This window comes from Heteronotia binoei, chromosome 8 (assembly GCF_032191835.1).
Source record: "Heteronotia binoei isolate CCM8104 ecotype False Entrance Well chromosome 8, APGP_CSIRO_Hbin_v1, whole genome shotgun sequence".
In the NCBI taxonomy this organism is placed as follows: domain Eukaryota; kingdom Metazoa; phylum Chordata; class Lepidosauria; order Squamata; family Gekkonidae; genus Heteronotia; species Heteronotia binoei.
The window spans coordinates 107496924-107509393 of NC_083230.1; the positions used below are offsets into that span (position 1 = coordinate 107496924).

The 12470-nt window shown below is 43.3% G+C and overlaps 1 protein-coding gene across 24 annotated transcripts in view; it reads right to left on the minus strand.

Moving 5' to 3' along the window:
- The window catches only part of PLEKHA5 (pleckstrin homology domain containing A5), a 342905-nt gene that overhangs the window by 155575 nt on the left and 174860 nt on the right, over positions 1 to 12470 (minus strand). The window lies entirely within an intron of this gene.

Sequence of the window (12470 nt, forward strand, 5' to 3'; positions counted from 1 at the left end):
AGAGTGACAAGATGTTGAGAATTGAGTGATTTCCAGTGAAATCTCTCTCAAATGCTTAATGAAGTTTTTGTTTTGCCAAAGTTAATTTTCAGTAAGAATACAGCAATTCCTAATAACTTCTTCTGCAATATTTGCTGTTAGGAATATACATTCTTAATTGACTTAATGGCTACATTGTCCCAAAACCAACATCAGCAGTTCACTGCTTTTCCAGCAATGATGAATGTAAGCAATGGGCCAAATGCTTGCTCTCTTCCTCCGCATCTGCATTAGGAATCTGAAAGCCCAGAATTTAAGCAGACATAACCAGAGCCAGGATAAGCAGCCTCCAGAACACCTAACTTTTCAATTCTTTAAAAAGCAAGTCAGCAACATTTCTTTCTTCTTTGTCCTCTGCTTTAACATTTACGTTTCATGGAGCTTCATCGAACAAGCTAATTATAAAGCTGCTCGAATATGAGGAAAACATAACAGAAAAAGTCTTATCTCTGCTGCTAGTCTATGGCAGTGCAAACAGCTTCCATTTTAGAAAAAAAAAAGTCATTCCGGGCTGTATGGGTAAGCCTCACGTGTTAAGATATGAACTTTTTCCCAATTAATCTACTTTTAAAGAAAGTTGAAAGCTTTACACAGAAAAGGTGTTTTTCTTTCTTTCTTTCTTTTACTGGAACACAGATGACTATCAGGTTGTACCATTAGAATACTTAACTAGAAAGGTAACAAAAGAAACGTTATAACGAACACCAAAGTAATTGAATTCTCACACAAAGGTACTCATTTTGGCTGTTAAACATCAGGTTTGAAATCCACATTAATCATCTCTTCTGCTCCCACACGACTTTTTTATGCATGCTCACGATAATAGTTTCCCAATTTGCAGGAGAGAACTGTGTGCCACTTGATCTAAGTTGGCTTCGTTTCTTCCCTCAACCAACCAGTTTCCCAGGTGCTTAAAAAATAATTCCTTATACGGAGCTTCAGCAGTCAACCATTTGGGTATCCCAATCCTTAAAGGAACCAGCTAGATTTATACATCAGGGGATGCGGACATTATGTGACAAGGCCCAATTTGTACATGTCGACATAGGACTTGGATTCCTCAAACCTTAAACTGAAAATGTGCAGTGCATATATCCATGGCCCCCCAATTTGAGGCAGCATAATATGCAGTGGGGAAGGCTGAGGTAGAACAACTTTTCTGGTGACCAACACTAAGGGCTGCAATCACACATACTAAGTAATGCACTTTCAATGTACTTTCCAACTGGATTTTACTGGATGAACTGGCAAAGTCCAATGGGAAAGTGCACTGAAAGTGGACTGAAACTGTATTATTTAGTGTGTGTGACCACAGCCTAAAAGTCACAGCTGCCCATCTACAAGCTTTGGGCTGATGTTACCATTTTGTTCATTTACTCCCTTTTTTATTCAAATGCAGAAAAGATCAAGAGTCCAGTAGCACCTTAAGGGCTAACAAAATTTGTGGCAAGGTATGCACTTTTGTGAGTCACAGTTCACTTCTGAAGAAAGTGCATACCCTGCCACAATTTTTTTTAGTCTTTTAGGTGCTATTGGACTCTTGTTCTTTTCTGCTGCTACAGACAGAATAACACGGCTACCCACCTTTTTCAAATGTGTTTATCCAATCTTTCCCCTGCAAAGAGAGCCTCAAGGTGGCTTACAATTAATGTCTGACTAACCAAATATAATAATACAACAAAACAGCACTAAAAATATTATAGATATAAAAGCCAAACCATACTGCTGACAACTCACCTATCCTCCCTTTGGCTGAGCTGTGTGTCACTCAGTCCCTCCAGCCTCAGGATAGGGCCACTGGAAAAGCTGCCTTTGCGTCCTATTGGCCCATCCTGCCAGGTCTTCCATTTTCCCTTAGTGGTTGATAGGCAGCCATAGTATTCCAGGCTTGGTTCTGTCAGTAAAAGACAGCGGGGGGGGGGGGGGGGGGCGCCTTTCCAGGTCTATTTTGGCCTCTGATGGAGAACTCACCGGGGGGAGGGGGGCAGTCCTGACTAAGGTTGCTAGCTCCAGGTTGGTGGGAAATGCCTCGAGATTTTGTGGTGGAGTCTACGGAAGCCAGACTTTGGGGAGGGGAGAGGCCTCAGCTGAATATAATGCCATGGAGTCCACCCTCCAAAGTAGTTATCTTCTGCAGGGGGAGATATGTTGTCTGGAGTTCAGTTGTGATACCAGGAGATCCTCAGGCTCCACTTGAGAGGTTGGCTACCCTATGCCTGGGAACACCCTCTGAGTGACCTGATGCCACCTGACTGGCATGACTTAACTAGGTCCGGCTACTGTTCAGCAGCAGCCCCCCAAGGACAGCCAGTGTGGCGTAACAGTTAGTTCTTGCTGTGGAAGTTAAATGGGTGATTTTGGACCAGTCACAGACTTTCAGCCTAACCTACCTCACAGGGTTGTTGTGCAGATCAAAAGGGGGAGAGGAAAATGATGTAAGCTGTTTTGGTCCTTACTGCAGAGAAAGACTGTACTCCTCCTTGGTGGAGGCTGCAAGGAGTGAGGAGTGAGATGGAGGAGTGCAAGGGGTAGGGAGGAGATGGAAAACTGAAGTCAGAGGGGCAGATAAAGGTAGGTTAATGGCTGCCTGGAAGGAGACAGGGTTGCCAACTCCAGATTGGGAAATTCCTAGAGATTCAAAGGGTGAAGCCTGGGGAGGGTGGGTTTTGAGAAGAGGTGGTATCTCAGACAGGTACAGTGCCATAGACTCCACCTTACAAACCAGCCATTTCCTCCTGGGGAATTGTTGTTGCCAATCTCCAGGTGAGGGCTGGAGATCACTCAGAATTACAACTGCTCTCCAGATGGCAAAGATCACTTCCCATGGAAAAAATAGTGGACTCTGTGTCATTACGCCCTGCTGAGGTTGCTTCCCTCCTAATTTGGTCCTCACTGTGGAGAAAGACTGTATTTTCCCTAGGTAGAAGCTTCAGGGAGGGAGGAGGTGATGGAAAGCTGAAGTCAGATCACAGAAAATGGCTGACTTGATGAGTATATTCTATGGTACACCATAACACAACCACACTGGCCAAAAAAAACAGATCACACCACAAGCACACTCTGATGTTAAAAACTGCAAGCCCAAATATGACAGGAAAAGGTGGCAGCAATGCACTGAGGACAAAAGGAATGCTTAGCTTCAGCATCTGTGTGATCATCATCATGGTATGACACCGCAGCAAACTGATGCTGAGAGCCTGCTGTATTTATTCCCACAATGGGCCTTATTCCTCTTACATATCTCAGGTGGGACAGGTGATTTATTTACCTCAGCAGAAATTCTGAACCAGCCTGGTTTACTGGTTAAGAGCAGCAAACTCTAATCTGAAGAACTGGGTTTGAATCCCTACTCCTCCCATCACATGACGCCTGCTGGGTGACCTTGGGCCAGTCACTGTTCTCTCAGAACTCTCTCAGCCCCACCTGCCTCACAACAAGGTGACTGCTATGGGGAGGGAAAGGTGACTGTAAGCCACTTTGAGGCTCCTTAGGGTAGAGAAAAACAGAGTATAAAAACCTACTCTTAAACATCTCATGTACAGAGGCGGCAAAGGTGAACATGGAAAACCTGGCAGTTGCCTATCTCCAGGTTAGCGCAGAATTCTGAATATCCCCAAAAACCAACACAAATGCTCTTGCAACCATCTGCATGTTTAACTATTTATACATATGTACTCTTTGACGTCACTGCTACTTTATGAAATACATTTCTGAAACATCTTACCTCAGCTTTATCTGAATCAACCATCTTCCCCCCCCATTATAGAAGTTACCTCCTGGGAGATTCTCATGTGTTCAAAGCTTAGGGAAGGTGTCTTTTAAAAAAAAAAAACACCATAAAATATTCCCTCTTTACTACAAATGGCTAAACTCACTGTATATTTAAAGATGCAGAAAGCTCTTGAAATCTGCTTCAGGGATGGAAGAGAACTGAAATAAAAACACCGCTGCTGTGTCCTCACAGCTCATAAACCAGTGGGCCAATGGAAGAACATCAGTTTTTTAGATTAATAGTCCTCACATTTTTAATCAAGGCTAATTAGAAGGCTTAGCGGGAAAGAGATGAAGCCGCCCGTGTCCCAAATGTCAACTTTCTTTTCCTGAAAATGAAATTCCCCACAAGCAGGTGAAGTTTAAGGTGCCTAGTCAAGCGCAAAAACAAATGTCAAGAATAACCTTCACTAGATGAACAGAAGGGTGGAAGAGGGAGACAGAGAAGCAAACTTCTTTTCTGGGTTTTTCAGTACTTTTCTAAGCAAGGAGGTTCAGTGCTGAATCTTAGCATATAAAAATTCAGATTTTCACCTATGAGGCATCCTGAGAACTGCTACTTCTAGATTCTCACAGAGAGGTGTCTCAATAGCTTAATATGGCAGTAGTCATCTCTCGTTCTGCCCACAAATGGCTCTGGCATTCCAGAAATAGCCACTCTTGGTTAGTGTAGAAAGCTGAAGAGACTGAAAGTGATAACTCTAGAAAGCGAACAAGTGAGATGTGAGAGAACTGACATATCCATACAGGCACCCCGTAATGGTTAATGACTTGTAAAAGATATGAGACAAACCAAACATTTCCAATTTCCAGCTCCCCAAACAAATTTTTGAGAAATTAGCCTTTGGTAAACATTGGGAAAGTTCTACCAACAACTTTGATCACTGTCTTCTGAGCACACAGGCGATCATGTGTGCTCCTCAAAACATTGTTTCAATGAGAGAGTCAGTTTGGTCTAGTGGTTAAGTGTGCGGACTCTTATCTGGACCCCACTCCTCCACTTCCACCTGCTGGAAAGGCCTTGGGTTAGCCATAGCTCTGTCCTTGAAAGGGCAGTTGCTGTGAGAGCCCTCTCAGCCCCACCCACTTCACAGGGTGTCTGTTGTGGAGGGAGAAGATATAGGAGATTATAAGCCACTCTGAGTCTCTGATTCAGAGAGAAGGGTGGGGTATAAATCTGCAGTCTTCTTCTTCTTCTTCATTGGTTTAAACTAATAAAGTCACCACAACTTCAGTTTGGAACAGCTGCTGGTTCAACAGCCTGGAACAACACTGCTTATCCCATGGATCAAAACAAAGATCATTAAAGCAACTGATGGGATGCCCTGCTGGTTAACCTGTTTTCCATTCTGCAAAGTGAGAAACCGTCACTTGACTTAGAAGCCATTCTGCAGCTGTTCTGTTACGACCTGTGAAGCTTCTGCATTCCTCAGATGTTCCTAGGCTCTTACAAGACGCCACCTTAACATCTAATTATTTTTGTTTCCAAGAATTAATTGAAGCATATTCATCACAACACATTTCTACAAAGCCAGCTAAAATGGTTGATAATGTGTCACCCAAAGGGTGAGGGCAGGAACTTTTTAAAACACAGAATACCCAGTAATTCATTAAATAAAATTAATGCAGATATGAAACTAAAGAGATGGGATTCTTTGATGATCCAAGGGTTTATTTTTTAAAGAAGAAAAACAAGAAGAAGAGGAACAAGAAGAGGAAGAAACACACATTTACCCAGTAATGCAAAACAGTGGTACATGTCCAAGTAGGTGTGCTTAGGATCATGACACTAGGGTTAAGTCACATCACACACACTAAACTTGTAACAAATGGTATTCCTACGTAGTGTTAAACATGAGAGAGTTGTAAGGTCTCAACTCTGAAATTCCTCAGTGGGTCTCAGTGGCACGCATCCCCACGAACAACCCAGTAATGGGAAAATAGCTCTTAAAAATCACAGTGGGTCACAGGGCCACTTGTTGCTTCAATGTAACTGCCACCTTTCAAGTATCAAGTAATCCAATTTCAGGAAGATGGTCATAAGAACATAAGAGAAGTCATGTTGGATCAGGCCAGTGGTCCATCCAGTCCAACACTTACACAGTGGCCAAAAAACCCAGGCACCACCAGGAGGTCCATCAGTGGGGCCAGAACGATAGAAGCCCCCCCACTGTTTCTCCCCCCCCCAGCACCAAGAATACAGAGCATCACTGCCCCAGACAGAGAGTTCCAACAATATGCTGTGGCTAATAGCCACTGATGGACCTCTGCTCCATATGTTTATCCAGTCCCCACTTGAAGCTGGCTATGCCTGTAGCCATCGCCACCTCCTGTCACAGTGAATTCCACATGTTAGTGCGAATCACCCTTTGGATGAAGAAGTACTTCCTCATACTGTGCAGAGTCCCTGTGTTTGCAGGAAAATGCCATTATCCCCAAAAGCAGGGATGCCAGAGGCCTTGAGAGCTTCTTTTGAGTGTGTTTTTAAATATATTATACCCCTTTTCGCAAAATGTCTGTAAGGAAGAAGCAAAGCCCATCTACGTCAACAGCAATTCATAAGACTGGAGATGCTTCAGAGATGGGATGGAGGGGGAGGCGAGAACATCCTTTCAGAAGTATCAGTCTTGGAATGTGTCAGCGTGGTATGCCTCTCAAAGGGATCTCATGATGCGCGGAAAGAATATTTGACAGCATCACAGCCCCAAAGGACTCTAGAGAAGTACACTGGTACATTGTTTATCAACCATTTTCCTCCCCTTGCCTAAAGACCTTTGAAAACAAGCAGTACAAATTAACTTTGCAGAATTTACAGCCCGGTTTAAAGCCTTCCAAGGACAGCTTGACTTTCATAATGCCAACACTCAGATTTCCTAGCAGAGGAGCAAATGGCAAACTCAGCCCTCTGTCTGGTTGACCAGCTGCAATTCGTGCAGCTATTCCAAATGGTAAAGCACCACTCAGATCGGTCGGAATAATCGGGATTCTAAACTCCTACCAAATGGTACATGTGAATCATAAGGCTTTAATTAATGGGTCTCTATATTTTACCTTTCAACCTTCCAAGGTTGGTAAAATGAGTACCCAGCTTGCTGGAGGTAAAGTGTACATGACTGGGGAAGGCAATGGCAAACCACCCCATTAAAAAGTCTGCCAAGAAAATGTCATGATGCAACATCACCCATGGGTCGGTAATGACTCAGTGCTTGCACAGGGGACTACCTTTACTTTTTTATATTCTACCTGGTGTGTGCATGCACATGTACAGAACTGAATTGAGAACATGGCTATGGCCTTCAGCAGCTCTTGGTTTGTTTGTTTTGTGGACAAATGTCTTGCATGGTCATAAGCCCTTGAATAATTTCATGTCCCAGCTGATTCTGTGGATGAAGCCAAGGGATAATAATTGTTGTAAGCATGAACATATGGCTTAAGCACAAATCAGTTCATTTGCCACTCAAATATACTCACATAGAAAGCCACAGGAAACAGTTGTTTAGGCGATGGCTAACACCACCACTAAACAGGTCAGGATGAGGGGAAAAGAAAGAGCAAAAGTGCAAATGAAGATGCTATTAGCTAGCAAAGAGAGTTCTAACTATGATTTATGGCAGTAACACCCTTTCAGAAGGGTTGAATTACAAGCCACCCTAAGAACAGATCAACAATTCATCCTTTATAGCTGAGGAAGAGATCCCTCCCCCCATTTGTTCCTTGTTTCCCAGTTGCCCACTGATTGCTGCAACCACAACAGAAACTTTAACCATACATTCTTGCCAAGTGTTTTTGAAGTTCTGAGAGATTCTGAGGCATTTTAATGACCATTTCATATGTCCTTGTAAACCTACAGTGGAATGCATAATCTGTTTTCAGACTTAAGAATATAAGAGAAGCCATGTTGGATCAGCCAATGGCCCATTCAGTCCAACACTCTGTGTCACACAGTGGCCAAATACATACAAACACACATACACTGTGGCTAATAGCCACTGATGGACCTCTGCTCCATATTTTTATCCAATCCCCTCTTGAAGCTGGCTATGCTTGTAGCCGCCACCACCTCCTGTGGCAGTGGATTCCACAAGTTAATCACCTTTTGGGCGAAGAAGTACTTTCTTTTATCCGTTTTAACCTGACTGCTCAGCAATTTCATTGAATGCCCACAAGTTCTTGTATTGTGAGAAAGGGAGAAAAGGACTTCTTTCTCTACTTTCTCCATCCCATTCATAATCTTGTAAACCTCTATCATGTCACCCCGCAGTCGACGTTTCTCCAAGCTAAAGAGCCCCAAGCATTTTAACCTTTCTTCATATGGAAAGTGTTCCAAACCTTTAATCATTCTAGTTGCCCTTTTCTGCACTTTTTCCAATGCTATAATATCCTTTTTGAAGTGTGGTGACTAGAATTATACACAGTATTCCAAATGAGACCACACCATTGATTTATACAGGGGCATTATGATACTGGCTGATTTGTTTTCCGTGCCCTTCCTAATAATTCCCAGCATGGTGTTGGCCTTTTTTATTGCAATCGCACACTGTCTTGACATTTTCAGTGAGTTATCTACCACGACCCCAAGATCTCTCTCTTGGTCAATCTCTGCCAGTTCACACCCCATCAACTTGTATTTGCAGCTGGGATTCTTGGCCCCAATGTGCATTACTTTGCACTTGGCCACACTGAGCCTCATCTGCCACGTTGACGCCCACTCACCCCTTTGGAGTGTCTCACAATCCTCTCTGGTTCTCACCACCCTGAACAATTTAGTGTCATCTGCAAACTTGGCCACTTCACTGCTTACTCCCAACTCCAAATCATTAATGAACAAGTTAAAGAGCATGGGACCCAGTACTGAGCCCTGCGGCACCCCAATGCTTTCCGTCCTCCACTGCGAAGACTGCCCATTTATACTCACTCTCTGCTTCCTATTAATTAGCCAGTTTTTGATCCACAAGAGGACCTGTCCTTTTACTCCATGACTCTCCAGCTTACTAAGGAGCCTTTGATGAGGAACTTTATCAAAAGCTTTCTGGAAGTCAAGGTAAAAAACATCTATTGAGTCCCCTTTGTCCACATGTTTGTTCACCCCCTCAAAGAACTGTAACAGGATCGTGAGGCAAGATCTTCCCTTACAGAACCCATGCTGAGTATTCCTCAATAACTCGGGTTCATCAATGTGCCTACTCATTCTGTCCTTGATAATGCTTTCTACCAACTTTCCCGGTATTGAAGTCAGACTTACTGGCCTGTAATTTCCCAGATCTCCTCTGGAACCTTTTTTAAAGATGGGGTGACATTCGCTACCTTCCAGTCCTCAGGAATGGAGGCAGATTTAAATTTAAGATTACATATTTTTGATCTACAAATTCAACTTTGAGTTCTTTCAGAACTCTTGGATGTATGCCATCCGGACCTGGTGATTTATTAGTTTTTAGTTCGTCAATCAGTTGTAGGACCTCCTCTCTTGTCACCTGAATCTGACTTAGGTCTTTCAACACCTCTTCCAAAATTAGTGGTTCTGGAGCGAGCAAACACTTCTCATCTTCCACAGTGAAGACAGAGGCAAAAAATGCATTCAGCTTCTCAGCCATTGCCCTATCCTCCTTCAGCAATCCTTTTACCCCTGGGTCATCCAAGGGGCCCACTGCCTCCCTGGCTGGTTTCCTGCTTCTAATATATTGGAAGAAATTTTTATTGTTGGTCTTTATGTTCACAATGCACTCCTTTCAATCTCAACGAGCACACACTCTTCAATCTCACTTTCATGGGCTATGTAGATTACCTGCTAACTCCTAAAAAATATTCTGGCTGAACGCATGAAATCGCTTTATTCCGCGAGACAATTGCTCTACTAAGGTCAGTACTGGCTATGACTGGCAGCAGTTCTCCAGGATCACAGAGATATCTTACATCATCCACTATAGCTATAAAGTATTAATCACTTTAACAGGGCTCATTTCATAGAAAAAGAGGTGTCGGAGTTCATTAGTGCAACTCATTTGCATAACTCATTTGCATATGCCACACCCCTGACCTCACTGGAAGATGTACTAAATTATATCAGCTCAGCATCTACTATCAAATGCTTCTTGAATTATAATTGTCATAATAAAACCTTACTCCCGCCATACTTTTAAAATTACTTTCTCCTATGTAGCCACAGTAGCATGAGGAAGATTTCCATCTGTCTGCTTTATACGTTTTGGCTGCTTTCTCATTTTGGGATTGGGTGTCATCGATCGGCACATGGCTCCACCTGTGTCTTTCATTCTCCAAGCCTCCAGATGCATCATTTTAGTTTTGAACTGGGTCAGATGGCTAAAGCAGAACAAGGCAAAGGGTAATGCTGGTCAAGAAGGCTGATGAACTACAGGGATTGGATCCACGTGTCCTGGGTGGGATGGAGTTGGCTTCTGCAGGGCAGGTTAAGAACTCTGCCGGTTAAGATGCTCCTGGGCCCAATCTGGCGGCTTTGAAAAGGAAACTGGTGCTGGGGCCAAGTGCTCTTTCTACTGGGTGTATCTCGTTGGTCAATCTGGGCAAGAGTATAAAAAGCAGGCGTCTTTTGGAAGAGGGGGGAACATCTGGGGGTTTTATTTGTAATGTTTTAATGAAACTGAACTGAGCCAAGAGAACACAAGAACATAAGAGAAGCCATGTTGGATCAGGCCAATGGCTCATCTAGTCCAACACTGTGTCACACAGTGGCCAAAAAAACCAGGCGCCATCAGGAGGTCCATCAGTGGGGACAGGACACTAGAAGCCCTCCCACTGTGGCCCCTGCAAGCACCAAAAATACAGAGCATCAGTGCCCCATCTACTACCCTTTGGGTGAAAAAGTACTTCCTTTTATCTGTTCTAATCCGACTGCTCAGCAATTTCATTCAATTTCATTAAAAATTTCATTCAATTTCAGCAATTTCTTTAAATTTCATTGAAAAGGTGGGGCATAAATATTTTAATAAATAGAAATGTTTGTGGCAAAATGTTGCAGTTTTAGCATTTACTTTTTAGAAACAAAATGTACATCTCTATCACCTATTCATTGATGCTTTAAGTTAGTTAGACATGTAGAAGGCAGACACTGGAAGGTTCTGCATGCAAAACAGAAGCGCTACTGCTGAACCACAAACCTTCCCCAGATCAGTCTAGAATATGAAATAAAAATACAGGCCACCTTATTCTCCATGTTTTCTGTAGGAAGATGTGATGGATCACTTTCTTGACGGCTTACGCAAAAAAAAAAAATCAAACTAAGAAACTGTGTATTCTATATATCTCAAGATCTCGTACCAGAGCAGCTCGTTTTGCTAGAAACTCAACAGTTTGTTAATTACTTGAAAATCTGCCAACGTTAGCGCAGACTCATCCACTCTAAATCAGCAGCAATATGTTAGTCACAGAAGGTCACATTTTCTCAGCCTAAGTGAAAATGTTGCACTGTTTTATTCATTTATGAGAAGGGAGTTAAATTAAATTTTAAATGTAGTACTTTGGGGGGAGGGGAGGGGAGAGGAGGCAGCTCAGATTTTCATTCGACCTAGAAGCAGGTAGGTAAACGTTCTCCAACGCATGCACTGGCTCTCTTGTAGTCTTCTGGGCATATGGACATATGAAACTGCCTTATACAGAATCAGACCCTTGGTCTATCAAAGTCAGTATTGTCTACTCAGACTGGCAGTGGCTCTCCAGGGTCTCAAGCTGAGGTTTTTCACACCTATTTGCCTGGACCCTTTTTTGGCGATGCCAGGGATTGAACCTGGGACCCTCTGCTTCCCAAGCAGATGCTCTACCACTGAGCCACCGTCCCTCCCCAAAATGACTAAATAGGCTGCTTTTGACGGCTGCTGGGAAGTCCCATTAAGTTGCAGCTCACTTATGGTGACCCCCATAGGGTTTTCAAGGCAAGAGATGGAGGTGGTTTGCCATCGCCTGGCTCTGCACAGCAACCTTGGACTTCCTTGGTCGTTTCCAAGCCAAGTACTAGCTAGGGATGACTCTGTTTAGCTTCTGAGATTTGACAAATCAAGCTAGCTTGGGCCATCCAGGTCAGAGAGTTTTTGAGCAGTGAAGCTGCACAAAGACTGGCACCCGTACATCGAAAGGTCTCTTCCTGGTGCCTCATCATTTTCTAAGCAACACCCCTCATCTAAAATATACCAAACCCAGGGGTGGAATTCTAGCAGGAGCTCCTTTGCATATTAGGCCACACGCCCCTGATGTAGCCAAGAGTTTACAAGGCTCTTTTTTGTAAGCTCTTGGAGGATTGGCTACATCAGGGGTGTGTGGCCTAATATGTAAAGGAGCTCCTGCTAGAATTTCACCCCTGACCAAATCCATCCAAACACGAGCAACCATCTTACCCAGAGACATTCAGTGCCAGTTTCGGAACTCATTTCTCCCTCTGGATGGAAAACATCTTGGAAAAAGGCTAGATGTTTTAATTTGGGAAAGCTTTTAGAGTCCAGATTTTATTTTACATTACTTATGACAGGCGAATCATTTAACATGAGCGTTTATAACTTCATTCCTCGACCTCATAAATATTTGAGTTACAGCCCTTTTTTACTCCTACCCCACGATGAGCAGAAAATTACATCTGTTCTATATATTTCGGGATCAACCAAGTCTACCTGTGGCTTTCCTTTGCTGTTATTTCA